General features: G+C 40.6%; 1 protein-coding gene across 1 annotated transcript in view; it reads left to right on the plus strand.

Moving 5' to 3' along the window:
* The window catches only part of LOC134337000 (collagen alpha-1(X) chain-like), a 61368-nt gene that overhangs the window by 3469 nt on the left and 42480 nt on the right, over positions 1–15419 (plus strand). Inside the window, exon 2 of the mRNA XM_063031740.1 lies at positions 15150–15263. The gene's annotated coding sequence lies outside the window, so the exon portion shown is untranslated. The remainder of the gene's footprint in view (positions 1–15149; positions 15264–15419) is intronic.

Here is a 15419-nt window from a genome sequence, read left to right on the forward strand (position 1 = left end):
GCAATTTTAACCTTGATGTACAGTAAGAAGGGCCAAAAGGTTGTCAGCAAGTGACCTGTTACAGGTTTGGGTCTGGGAGACAGGTTATCACTCACCTCAGGCTCTCAGAATCTCTCTGAACACGTTTCAGAATCTCAGCCTTTTAAACAGGTTAGCCCTTCCCTCACTGCATATAATGTGACGCGTTCTGGCTTGTCACTTTGTACAGTGAGTTATATGAGCGTATATAGTGCCAGGGACTGAGTAGAATCAATCACTCACTGATATTAGCTTTACAAGATCCATTCTATTTAAAAAAAAAAGAAATGCTGCTCCAGATAATTGCAATCCAAAATAGTATGAGTGTGCCATGATAGTAATACCAAATATATTCATTTATGCCTGGAAATTATTTACTGTTTTTGTGCATTAAACTGTATTAAATTTGGAAGTTGATGAGAACCTGCTGCAACTTTCAATAGGCTGGTTTTCATCCTGAATCATGCACTAAAATTATCTGTATCAATCCCAATGGCAACTGGCTACAGTGCCGCAGCTGCCAGTAGTAACATGACATTCTGGCTCTTAAGGAGATTGGTACAACAATATGAACTTTTACTGTGGACCTGAGGGAAAACAGATACTAGGATGTGGGTGTTAAAGGATAGAAGCAGTACTCTATCTCTTGTAACTCAACAGGTTGCATGTGATGATGTACCCCAATCCACCTCTGAACAACTCATTACCCCAAAACCACTGCGGATTAGAGCTAAGGGCCAGTGATCTCAGCTCCTTGGACCGAGGAGCTGCAGTCACCCTCAGTGATACTTGTGGACAAAAGCAGAGCCTGACTCTGGCAGAGGCTAGAGGTCCAACTGCCCTTTGATTTGTGCCTTCTTGCTGATTTGCATTAGGGACTTCTCTTTGTTTTACTGTGAGTGAAAATTGCAGGTCATACCTTTTGTCACGGTGAGCGCTGGCAATGACTGAGTGACAGACTCCCATGTTGAGACAGAAACAAAAGCTTATTCATCAGAGCTCCAACTAAACTTCGGTGGCTTGACTGAGTGACATCACGAGGTAAATCATTCACAAAACACACAGTAGGACTTACATGATCAGCATTAATTGGAAGTCCGCGTTAAATAATCACAATAAGTTGAAAACCCGTGCCAGTCAAAATAAATTTGACCAAATTAAACAGAAAACCCAACGGCTTAACAACTCTAGATAAGATGACAATTAACAAATTCAGGTGCAAGGTCAGCAGGGCTCGTAACACCTTTACCACCCAGTTTCTGTTTGAAAACATGGAAGGGATTGCTGCTTATTGGATGATCATCAATAGATGTATGTTTCAAAGATTCGATTTAAATAAAAGCATGTATGCTGTATACAACTCTGAGGTTCACCTTCCCACAGACAGCCACAAAATAAGGAAACACCATGGAACCCGTTCAAAGAAAACAGCTGACATGCAACACATGATAAAAGAACAAATCGTGCAAATGGCGAAAAATGAGCAAAAGGAATGGAATATAAAACATCAAACCACAGAATCATCAAAAAAAATCTAGGAATGTTCAATTTAGTTTGGTTCACTGAGCAAACAACAGATGCATAAAGATACGTCATATCAGGATGTGCCAATTTTTCAGTTGCTGCCATTTGGGCCAGAAACTATCATCGGCACAATATATAGAGTGCAATGTACTGTGGCTAGCAGAGCTGCTATCTCAGAGCTCCAATAACCCCTGACCTGTGGAGTTGGAACCTTTCCCTGTGGCTACTTGGGTTTCCTCCAGGTGCACACATTTCCTTCCACACCTCAAAATAGTGAGGATTGGTAGGGTAAATGCCCTGTGGGCATAGGTGAGCAGAAGAACCTGATGGGATTTCATGGGAATGTAAAGTCAACAGGTTATGGGGTAAAAAAAAGTCGGGGAATAGCCAGTATAGACTCAAATGGGTTGAAATGCCAATCTGTGTCACAAAGAAATATGAACAGTATTTTCTGTGCAAAAATCTATGGAGATACATAGATTTGATTATTTGGCATTTAAAATAATACTGAAATGTCTATCGCTTGCCTTACTCTCTCAACGCAGCTAGTAGTGTGTACCTTGTACGACAGTTCTTCACAGTTTGTGAGGAATAACTATATGAATCTAGTGATATAATTAACCCAGCTCTTGCTTCACAGTCATAGAGTCATAGAGCCATAGAAAAGTACAGCACAGAAACAGGCCCTTCTGTCTATCTAGCCCATGCTGAGTCTTTAAACTACCTACTTCAAATCGACCTGCACCGGAACCATAGGCCTCCACACCCCTACCATTCATGTATTTATACAAACTTTTCTTAAAGGACCAGGCTCTGAACTTGCAATTTCAGGTGGAACCATTAAAATTAGTAATGATTAGAAGGCTAGAATTAGATAAATGGAGCCCTCACAAAGGGTGTAGTGGTGGGGAGTGCTGTGGAGAAGCACAGAAAGAGGGATTTGAGAAGAGATGAGTATTTTAATGTTATGATATTGTCTTTTTAAGAGGTAATAAAATCTTTTATTGTTACAATGCTGGTAGAGTCTTGAGTACTACCCAACTTAGAGAAAGAAAACAAAGAATAAAGATGTTGGGAAAAAAGAAGCAAGAATGCCAACAGTGTATTTCTGCTAAGTAATATATACCAACATAATGTCTTTTTAAAAATAATCAAGTTTAAAATAGTATGCTCAGAAATATAATGCATAGATGTTCTTTCTGCCTTATTCCTCACACATATATATCAAAACAGAGAAAGGGGAACTTCAAAAACAGAGGGCAGCTGTGCTGTTTCATGTTGTGTATTCTGTTTGAAGTCAATCTGCAGCTGGAATGTTTCAGTGCCACCTTTCACAAGTAGTATTTGTGATCAGTTCAAATGGATTCAGATACATCAGAGCAATTATTTAGAAAATAAGCAATGCCATCTTTTGACATATATCCAAGGAAGGGGAAAATTTAAAATTCTGTGGACAATTTTCATTCCTGAATGGTTGGTAATCCAAGAAAAAATATCAGGCAAAATGAGGAAATTTGTTTTGTATTATGTGGTTAGGATTGAAATATACTGTACAATTATATGGCAGATTTGAATTCAGTCGTAACCTTGAAGCGAAAACTAACTTAAGAGATGGATTAGTTTAGTTGCCCATTTGATCACTAATTTATTTGGTTCAACCCAACATTGTCAGCTGAAAGGCCTTTTCCTGTGCTGTAATGTTCTATGGTCTATATGTACAAATATGCCATTTGGCCCCATTGGCCTGATTGTTGATGTAAATTGTGAATAGCTAGGGTCCAAACGTCAGTTTTTCTCATAGCCAACTCATTAGCAAAGATGTGTTTATTTCTAATCTTTGCTTCCTGCTTGATACCCAATTCTCAGTCCAGATTAGCATGTTATCCCTATACTGGAACTTCATTGGCCAACATCTTTTTGCGTGCCTTTTCAAATGCTTTCTGAAAATCCAAAATGGAAAAATAACCATCTATTTACTAATCACATTCTCAAAGAAGTCCCGCAGATTAATGAAGCATGTTTTTTACATTCATATATCCTTATTGACTAAATCTAACTATTCTTATCAAGGTGTCCTTCATAAAAATGGATATGGTGACATTGGAGTCAGTCCAAAGGATGGAATAGTCAGGCCTAATTCCTATGATGAAAGAGTTATACCATCAAAAGTGGCTGATAATTTAGGTCTACATTCTTCGGAGTTTAGATGTATGAGGGCTGACTTTATTCATCAATCATACTTCATAGGACCTTGACAGGTTGATGTTGAGATGCTTCCAATAATGAAGCAATCAAGGTAACATTTCAGATAACATTTTAAAGCAGAAACTGGTTCCTGTTTGCTTGGGATTCATTGACTGAGAAGGATCACTTTAGTAGTTAAAACTTTGAAGGATACATTATTGAACTCACATTTTGCTGTTCTCTCATTTAATCAGCTTTGGCCATAAAAAGACAATTGGAGGTGGGAAAATGTTGTATGAAAGATGACACCACCAATAAATATGCCAAATGCGTTGAAGCAAAGAGGATAAAGAGTTTTAAATTCATATTAGAATGATGAGACTGAAGTGTGTAGAGAATACTACAATGATTTACACTTGTAACCTAGACTACAGTTTTTCATATTCCTTCATAAAAGAAGTGACCAATTTAACCTCATAAGATCTGAACTATCTACGATGCATTAGTCTTGGTCTAGAACACTGGATTTGCTAAAGACCATCAGGATTTAGAGGCATTTGATTTGGAGTTGTAGCAATAGGATAGGTTTTGAAGGATTCTTTGCTCAACAAACCTATTCTTCATAATCTAGCAAGTCTCAGCGAAATAGGCTCTCAACTCCCATGGTAACTTGTTAAAATAAAACAGTGGAAATTCCCATTTTGATAAATACAGCAGGGAATCCTCAGTCACAATTTTCAGGAGATGGAAAGTTGAAGAACAACAGTTTGATCATTTTTAACCTTGAAACAATACTTACCCTCAAGAGATGATCTTGGATCATCTGACTCTCAGGAGTCACAGAGTTAAATTTTAATTTTCAAAGTCACAGCAGTTAAATTTTATTGTGTTTACATTGAACTGTAATCCATATATATTTTCCATAAATTTTGATTCCAAATTCAGCAATGTTGCAGTGTTGAAAAGACCTTGCAATTTATAAACATTGATCAAAGTTCATTATCATATGTAATCAGTTCCTTCTGTGACCCCAACAGGAATTATTCCTCAGTTATTCATCACTTACTAAAAAGAGCATTTGTTGATTACGAATGAAGGTATCAGTGGAAATGTTATCCACATCCTTGCCCATCAACCCCAGCTGGACAAAATTTAGAAAAACAAACCCAAAGATTGAAAAGGATTGCAAGGACAAGTAGAAGCTTGTGCAGAGATCTGCCACGTGAGGCAATATCACATATTTGAGTAGAGGGACAAGATATAAAGCTGTTCAGTTTCCACTTTGCTATCTGTATTCAGCTGCATGAGGCTGTTTTCTATAAAGGGAAGAGAAATCACTTGGCCAGTTTACTGACGGAAATGAAAATAATTTCAGGCAGTTTTATCATTAAAATACTGCCGTAACTTGCTAAGAAATCTTGTAACCAAAGCCGCAAAACCATCAGATGCACCAAATGATGCAAGGTTAAAGCATATACCTAGCACCACCCAATGTAAGGATGAATAATAAATGAAAGTAATAGTCCCAGGACATTTTATCATACGTACCTCAAACTAACAACATTCTATGAATAAATCTGCGGAGGTAATTTGATGAAGAACTGTAATGTACCTGGAATTGTACAACCACTGATGTTAGGAACACGTAACAGCATACATCACAGAACAGTACAGCCCCTTGGGCCCATGATGTTGTGTCAACCTTATAATCTACTGCAAGATCAGTCTACTCTTTCCCTCCCACATAGCCCTCCAATTTTTTTCTTTCCTCCATATGCATACCTCAGAGTCTCTTAAATGTCCCTAATGTGCTTGCCTTTACCAGCACCCCTGGGTTTCACACATCTACCACCCTCTGTATAAAAAAATCTACCTCAGACATCTCCCTATACTTTCCTCCAATCACCTTAAAATTATGCCCTCTTATATTAGCCATTACCACCCTAGGAAAAAGGAGCTGTCTGTCCGCTCTACTGTGTCTACTGTATCTATGCCTCTTATCAGCTTGTACAGCTCTATAAAGACACCACTCATCCTCCTTCACTTCAAAAGAGAAAGCCTAGCTCACTCAACCTCTCCTCATAAATTCTGCTCTCTGATCCAGACAGCATCCTATTAAGTCTCCAGAGCAACCTCTCTAAAGTTTCCAGATCTTTCCCATAATGAGGTGACCAGAACTGAACACATAACCAAGAGTAGTCTAACCAGAATTTTACAGAGTTGCAGCATTACCTCGCGGCCCACAAACTCAATTCCCCGACTAATCAAGACCAACATACCATACATCTTCTTAACCACCCTATCAATGTGCAGCAAAGTTGAGGGATCAATGGACATGGACCCCAAGTCTGTTCCTCCAGAATGCTAAGAATCCTACCATTAACCATGCACCCCACCTTCAAGTTTGCCCTTCCAAAGTGTATCAATACACACTTCTCCAGACTGAACTCCAAAGTGTATCAATACATACTTCTCCAGACTGAACTCCATCTGTTATTTCTCAACCCAGCTCTGCATCCTATCAATGTCCCATTGTAACCTACATCCATTTTCTATGCTATCCACAGCACCACCAACCTTCATATCGACATACCGAAAACTTACTAACCCACTCTTCCACTTCCTCATCTAAGTAATTGATAAAAATCACAAAGAACAGGGCTCCCAGAACAGAACCGCTTGGTACACTACTAGTCAAGAACCACTTGGCAGAATAGACTCCATTTATTACCATCCTCTGCTTTCTGCGGGCAAGCCAGTTCTGAACCCACACACCACTACGTACATAGGTCTAACAATATCCTGTGCTCTAAGCTACGTGGAACAGTCACATGACAAAAAAAAGTTTGCTCTTTTCAGAAAAACAGAAGCTTCATTAATTAAGTCCGCACTGGTGCAAATAGAAAACCTTTTTGTGCCCCACGATCAGATATATCAAACAGTGACAAAGTGACCTAATCCACAATAACCAATCAACCATTCAGTCAAGCTTGCAAAAAAACATTTTCTGTACGTAGACACGAGGAATTCTGCAGATGCTGGAAGTTCAAGCAACACACATCAAAGTTGCTGGTGAACGCAGCAGGCCAGGCTCATCTGCTCTCACTCCATCCTCCCACTTTCAAATCTCTTACTAGCTCCTCTTTCAGTTAGTCCTGACGGAGGGTCTCGGCCTGAAACGTCGACTGTACCTCTTCCTAGAGATGCTGCCCGGCCTGCTCCGTTCACCAGCAACTTTGAAACATGTTCTGTAGGTATTTTATGCCCTGTCACTTACTGGGCAGTACTTTAGGTTTGCTGCCAGGTGATTATCTTGCACTCAATCAGACAGAGACGAAACAGATAACATTTTGATTCCACTGAACCAGTGCAGCAAGACTCCCATCTACAAGTTGGACACTGGTACTCAACGTGCACAATGTGACTTCAAATTAGCTGCCAATGAACAACTGTTTGATAGTTAGCTACTTTGTTCCTGCTAAATTGTTTAGTAACTTGACACTTTATAGTAATCTTCACAAAAGCAAATGCAATAATATTGACATTGAAAAGTATCTAATATGCCTGGAGGAAGCTTTTCTGAAAAGCATCCATTTGTTCTCCTTTGTACAGATTCACAAAACAAGAAAATGAATGAGTTTGCACCCTAAGGTTCAACTGTACTGAATTAAGCTAGAATAAATTTAATTTACATAAGTATGTACTATATAATCCTTATAATGCTAAATGTTCAGACTGTGATGAATGAAGAGTGACAGTAATTTTGGTGCTTTCCCTTTGTTTCGTTTCTTCTACCATTCAACCTTTGTCACCCCTTGCAGGGCTTTTCATATTTTCACAATTGTTTAGTCTTATAAATTAACAAGAAATTCCTCAGAGCTGTTCCGCTTCTGAAATGGCAACTTGATTATATGAATGAAAATGCAATTTGCAGATGAGTTTGGTGGTTTCCACTGCTGTAAGCATAAAACGTGATGCAGTAGGCAACTGGGCAGGAGTCAGCACATGGAGTAAAATGTGAGAAAATATAATTTAAGAAGATCTAACTCTACATCTGGAGTTTTGTATACATAGAGATATAAAGCTCAGAGACAGGTTCTTTGGCCCAGCTCATCCTTGCCGATCATGTTGTCTACCTGAGCGAATCCAACTAAATACAAAGCAACACACAAAATGCTGAAGGAACTCAGCAGGTCGGACAGAGTTTATGGAAATGGCTGAATAGTGGACGTTTCGGACCGAGTCTCTTCATCAGAACTGGAAGGGATGGAGAAAGTGCCAGAGTAAGAAGGTGGAGGGAGGGGGAGGAGTAAAAGCTAGAAGGTCATAGGTAAAGCCGGGTGGGAGGAGGAAGATGGTGAAGTAAGAAGCTGGGAGGTGATAGGTGGAAAATTTAAAGGGCTAGAGAAGAAGGAATTTAATAATGAATAGAGTGAATGGGCAACAGCTTGCTCTCCATATTATACTGCCCTAGCTCACATATCGATTCATAATAGACAGCAATGACACGTCATGGTTGACCCTCGAGCAACGATGGTCTCAGATTTATTATTACTTATTTCTTTTGTATTTGCACAGCTTGTCTTCTTCTGCACAGAGCACTGTTGAACAACTCCTTTGAATGTGCCAAGTAACACATCTGGAGCGTTGTATGCATAGAGTCACAGCACAAAAGTTGGCCCTTTTGGCCCAGCTCAACCCTGCTGGCCAATCTGCCTACCTCAACTAATCCCACTTAATAGAATTTTATTTCCTATTCTTGTGGAAGAATATTATTGTCATGGAGTGAATGCAGTACAGGTTTACTGCTTTGGTTTCTAAGACAAGGAGGACCCGAGCAAGACTTAATACCTTTCTCCTTGTTTCAGAATACCCAAAGAATTTACAGCCCATGAAATATTGTTGGTGTTTAGGCACTGTTGCATTTGTAAAACATAAAAAACAGTTTGTATATGACAGGCTCCATCATATGATAATGATTAGGAAATCAGTTTGAAGTGCTGGTAGAACAATAAATATTTCCAGATAATCCCTTAGCTTGTCTTCAGATTAGCTTTATGGAGTCTTATACATTCACCCCAAAGGGACTAGTTGGGTCCTCAAAGGAACACTGCATTCAATAAATTCTATTTCCAGCAGTGCAGCGTTGCAGTGCAACCCATGATTTTGACCTCTACCTTCTGGAGCAGAATTTGGAGGTAGAGGCATACAGCAGGGAAACAAGCCCTCTAGCCCACCACGGAGATTAAGATTGAATTCAGATTACCCTAAACTCTATTACCTGTACCACTGTGCTACACTTAATGTGGAGTCTGAAGCTTCTGATGCATTCAGCAGAATGCAGCCCATTGTAGATCAGGTGCCATAGATGAGCGGCTGCAGAGGACATTACCTGAGAAGCCCAGCCTCTAAAATGCTTGTCACTTGCTTGGAATGTGTTGGGGCATACCAAGGCAGCAATGTAAGCAGCCAATTGAATCCTCAGCAAAAATGCTACAATAACGATTGAAACTGAGGTCTTCTTTGTAATACTTGGCACATTCAAAGGAGTTGTTCAGCAGTGTATAGAACATTTCACTGAACCTGTAAATGCATTCCAGCATGGATCATGATTTGCAGAGGCAACAGTGTCTAACTCTGCTATGTCTAGAGGAGTTCCTGGGATTAACCATCAACTTCAAGGTGGACTCCCAATTATTTTATTTATTGAGATACAGCCCAGTAACCCCCGATTTAACCCTAGCCTAATCATGGGAAAATTGACAATGACCAATTAGACTACCAACCGATACTTCTTTGGACTGTGGGAACCTAAGCACCAGGAGGAAACCCACTCCATCACGGGGAGAATGTACAAACTCCTTACAGGCCGTGGCAGGAATTGAACCCTGGTCACTGGTACTGTAAAGCATTGTGCTAACCAACACACTTGAAAATCAAAACCCAGCAGATGCTGAGAATGTAAAATATGAATGTAAAAATTTGAAAACACTCATGAGATCAGGCAGCATCCGCAGAAGAAGAAGCACTTGACATTTCAAGTTATAGAGTCAAAGTCATAGAGCAATAGGGCATGGATACAAGCCATTCAGCCCAATAAGTCCATGCCACAACAGCGCCCCACCCCGCTAGTCCCAATTTCCTGTGCTTGGTCCACGTACCTATTCAAGTGCCTCCCACATGACTAGAAGAGATGTGGGAAATCCTAGTCATGGTTGACCAATAGGACCAATAGATCCAAAGATAATGGCAATCCCGTACTTCTTGCTATAAGAGATAATGAGATAATGAGCTCAAGCCCCTCAAGCTTACTTCACCTTTCAACATGATCATGGTTGATCCATAATGCCATACTCCTGCTTCCCTCATAGTCTAGAAATATATCTAACACCATATTAAACATATTCAAAGACCTGTCTGCCACAGACTCCTGTAAATGCAAATTTCACAGATTCACCAGCCTCAAGGTCTCGATCTATCCCAGCAGCTTCCCTTTCCCTTTCTCTGATACACACATTGACGTTCGAGACAGAATACCTGACTGACTGGAAACTCCACATGCGGTGATTCTGTGCTTCTGTCTGGTAGGTCACCAAGGAACCTCGGGAAAGACAGGTGTGACAGTGGAAGTCGTTTTGTATGCATTATGCTGTGGCTTTGTAAGCAGCAAAAGATCATATCAATGTTTTAGCAAGTGCTGTTATAGCTATAATAAGATTCTTTCTCAGTTCCCTGAATAAGGCATTAGAATATTCTGGGGTAATCTGACTTAGAAACTCTTAAAGTGATAAAATGTTTCATTAAAAAGATCAAGACATTATTTTATGGTTTTTAACACCTACAATCATGGAGAAGCCTATCCTGCTGTTGACAAGTAAATCTTCCAAGTAGCAGCAGAGATCTGAAAGTCATGTTCTCCCCCTGTGGCTGAGGAGGCTCACAGCACATCCTGGGAAAGTGCCTGCATCCTGTGCATAATTATTGGCCTCCAATTTTTTTTAATGGCTGCAGCATTAAATCTTATAATAAATTAGCACACTGGTAGATTTTCATCTAAACTATAACAGAGTTGTCTGAATGAGTAAAACCCAGTATAATACAATGGAACGAGCATCAAAGTGCTTTTATAATTAGAAATGTCTCTCCAAGTCACAAACTGTACCATTAATAGAGCCCAGTGAACCAGTTGCGGTCAGAAAATTCAGCACAATAAGTCAGGGAATTCAGAATCCAAACTGCTGCACTTCTGCCTGATTGAGGGCATGATAACCAGCAGAAAATCATGATGGTTTTGAAGGCAGACACTGGTGGAGTAGAAAAGGCAAACCTTTCCTCCCAAAAGCTCCCCATCTAAACTCATAACCTGAATCAATGATTGATCGGTGAGATGACCATTTCTCATTCCTACTGTGAAATCTTGTGTTTTCTTGCCACAGAATAAATATGATCAGTTGATCTTCTGCAAAAGTACATCATGAATTAAAAAGAAAGGGACCTTGTGAATGTTCTGTGTGTTTAGGTTATTGGGTCCTGTCAAATGCACCTATAAGACATCACTAGATGCTGTCAGTTCCATGTATATTACATCATTGGATCCTGTCAATGACACATGTGGTATATTAGAGAATGCTGGCAATTTATTACAGCAAAAGGTGCTTTTAGTTATTTGATCCTTTCCTGTAAAATAGTGCGTCATGTTTAATCCATGGTTGACGTCTTGGGTCACCCCTTCATTTGGACCTTGATCATGGACCAGAACCCTTCACCATCTCTACAGTAGTAAATGACTTCATTATGACTTTTCAACATGTCCTGATGAATGGTCTCAACCCAAAATATTAACTACCCATTTCTCTGCACAGATGCTGCCTGATCTGCTGAATTCCTCCAGCATTTTTTTTTTGTTGTTTTAGATTTCCATTTTCGGCACCTTTTCTTGTGACTGTGTTACATTCAGCATCATGCATTGATGCAAATTTTGCATCTCCCAAAAAAGTTAGACCAGGTCTTTAGATGCTTGAGATGGTTTTGAGTTTTCCCTTTGTTGTGTTCCTTATTGGTGCATTATAACAGAAGCCAAAGAAGATGAAGCCTTGTCTATACTCGTGTAATGTCTGACCTTTTGTGGCATCTGTTGTCAATATTGGCAGTATACCAAACATTTGACCAGCAAAGCCAATGTGTAGGAAGGCTGCCTGCAGTCAGCCAAGTTACAATTGAACACCACCATCTGTTCCCTGATAACTTCTGTCCTAATTCCCCAATCTTGCCTAAGATGCTTGCAGTATCTGGATGTGAAAAGACCCTAAGGGGAATAGAAACCATATGGCTGAAAGAAATGAGTTAAGGATGTTCATGCACAACATTCTCCTATGAGAGCTGACAGCTTTAATATGATAAGGAGCTTTTACCTGACTTAAAGACTTGAGATATTCTTGAGTTGCTACCTGAACAAACAGAATGACAAATTTGCAAACTCAGCAATATTCCCTGTTGAAAATGCATATCTTCAACAATGTAGTCTATCAACACACACAAAATGCTTGAGGAACTCAGCAGGCCAGGCAGAATCTATGGAAAAGAGAACAACCAACATTATGGGCCAAGACCCTTCAGCAGTACTGGAGAAACAAAGGTGAGGAGTAGATTTAGAAGGTGGGGGGAGGGAGGGAGAAACACAAGGTGATAGGTGAAATCAGGCGGGGGAGGGTTAAAATAAAGAGCTGGAAAGTTGATTGGCATAAGAGATACAGGTTGGAGAGGAGGGAATCTAATAGGAGAGGACAGAAGGCCATAGAAGAAAGAAAAGGGGGAGGAGCACCAGAGGCCAGAGGGAGACAATGGGCAGGCAAAGAGGGAAAAGAAGATGGGGAATGGTGAATGGGGGGGCATTACCGGAAGTTCGAGAAATCGATGGTCATGCCATTAGGTTGGAGGCTACCCAGTTGGAATATAAGATGTTGTTCCTCCAACCTAAGTGTGGCCTCATCACAACAGTGGAGGAAGCCATGGATAGACATATTGGAATGGAAATGGAGAGTGGAATTAAAAACTAGGTGATCCCACTTTTTCTGGCAGTAGGTGCTCGGCAAAGCGGTTTCCCAATCTATGCTGGATCTCACCGATATACAGGAGACCACACCGGGAGCACCAGATACAGTATATCACCCCAACAGACTCACAGGTGAAGTGTCGCCTCATCTATTTGGTGCCCTGAATGGTAGGGAGGGAGGAGGAGTAGGGGCAGGTGGAGCACTTGTTTTGCTTGCAAGGATTATTTACAGGAGGGAAATCAGTGTGGAGGGACGAACGGACAAGAGAGTTGAGTCAGGAGCAATTTTGTTCCAGGGCAAGTTATGTACACTTAAATCAGTTTGCACAAACCCCACAAAGTAAATGGTAGAGAAATTTTAAAAGGAGTTGGAATGTTTTTGTAAGATTTTAGATCAACACCAAGGGGGGGGGGGGGTTAGGATTTAGGGACAGGGATGTTGGGGAATTTATTTATTTATTTATTTATTTAGAGATACAGAATTGCAGGCACATTCGAGCTTCACTGCCCAGCAGCCCTACGATTTAGACCTAATCTAACCACAAGACAATTTACAATGACCGATGAATCTACCAACCAGTACGTCTTTGGACAAGGGGAGGAAACTGGAGTTCCAGGAGGAAATCCATGCAATCATGGGCAGGACGTACAAACTTCTTACAGAGGACACTGGAATTGAATTCCGAACTCTAACGTCCTGAGCTGTAATAGCATCACGCTAACTGCTATGCTACAGTAGTGCCAATATCAAATACTAGTTGACATAGCTTTCAAGTGAGGGGGAAAGTTTAAAGGAGATTAGTGAGTTGTTTTATTTCACACAGAGAGTGGTAAGTTACCTAGAACATATGGCTAGGTGGTAGAAATAGATACAGTAGCAAAGCTTAAGGGACCTTTAGACAGCCCCGTGAAGTGGTAGTGAATAGAGGGATATGGACCATGTGCAGGTATAACCATATAACCATATAACAATTACAGCACGAAAATAGGCCATCTCGGCCCTTCTGGTCCGTGCTGAACTCTTACTCTCACCTAATCCCACCGACCTGCACTCATCCCATAACCCTCCATTCCTTTCTTGTCCATATAGCTATCCAATTTAACTTTAAATGACAACATCGAACCTGCCTCAACCACTTCCGTTGGAAGCTTGGGTAGATGAGATTAATTAGATTAGCGTCATTGATGGGGTAGACATGGTAGGGAATCTTCCTGTGCTAAAGTGCACAGTTTTCTAGGTGGGGCTGACAGAGTCTTAGCCTCTGGGTAGAAGATTGGCTGACTGGCAGGAGGCAAAGACTGGGAATAAAGGGGGCCTTTTCTGGTTGGCTGACAGCGACTACTGGTGTGTCATAGGGGTTAGTGTTGGAATCGTTCATTTTCACGGTATATATTGGATGAAAGAGTTGATGGCTTTCTGGCCAAGTTTGCAGACAATACAAGGATAGGTGGAGGGGCAGGTAGTGTTGAGGAAGCAGGGTATCTGCAAAGGGACTTAAATTGGGGGAATAGGCAAAGAAGTGGCAGATGAAGTACAGTGTAGGGAAGTGCGTGGTCATGCACTTTGGCAGAAGGAATAAAGGCGTTGACTATATTCTAACTTGGGAGAAAATTTGAAAAACCAGAGGTGTAATGGGACCTGAGTGTCCTCGTGCAGGAATCCCTAAAGAGTAACTAGCAAGTTGAATTGGTGGTAAGGAAAGCACATGCAATGTTAGCATTCATTTCAAGAGGACTAAAATACAAAAGCAAGGCTTTATAAGGCATTGGTCAGAACGCACTTGGAGTATTGTGAGTAGTTTTGGTCTCCTTAGCTAGGAAGAGATGTGCTGGCATTGGAGAGGGTCCAGAGGAGGTTCATAAGAATGATCCTGGGAATGAAAGGGTTAATGTATGAAGAGCGTTTGATGGCCCTGGGCCCTGTATTCACTGGAGTTTAGAAGAATTGGGTTGGGGGGGGGGAGCTTACTTAATCCTATTGAATATTGAAAGGCCTAAAGGTCTAGATAAAGTGGATGTGAACAGGATGCTTCTTATAGCTGGGGAGCCTAGGAACAGAGGGCACAGCCTCAGAATTGAGGTACATACACTTAGAATAGAGATGAGGAAAATTTTCTTTAGACAGAGGGGTCTAAATCTGTGGAATTCATTGCCACAGACAGTTGTGCAGGTTAATTCATTGGGTATATTTAAGATGGAGGTCGATATATTCTTGATTAATTAGGGTGTCAAAGGCGACAGGGAGAAGCCAGGAGAATAGGAAAGAGAGGGATAATAAATCAGCCAAAATGGACTTTGATGGGTTGTATAGCCCAATTCTGCTGCTATGTCTTATAGTCTTATGGTCTCTATAATTACTTCCACAATATAGGCTCAATAGATGGTATTATCCGGGCGAATACCTGAACTTCCGGCCAAAGAAATTCATTTTCTTGATCATCCTGAATGAAGAAAAATTGATAGCAAAGCAAAATGACTCAGAAAGGTAACTTCTATGTTTTTAGTCCAGGTACTTGAATTCATAATTATCAATGGTGGTGGTGCAATTAAGACTGGGAGCTCAAGAGGAGACAACTTGGAGAGGAGTATGTCTGAAAGGTGGGAGATTAGATCAAAAATTTTAGAGAAACCAGAAAGGGTT

This window comes from Mobula hypostoma, chromosome 23 (genome assembly GCF_963921235.1).
Source record: "Mobula hypostoma chromosome 23, sMobHyp1.1, whole genome shotgun sequence".
Lineage (NCBI taxonomy): Eukaryota > Metazoa > Chordata > Chondrichthyes > Myliobatiformes > Myliobatidae > Mobula > Mobula hypostoma.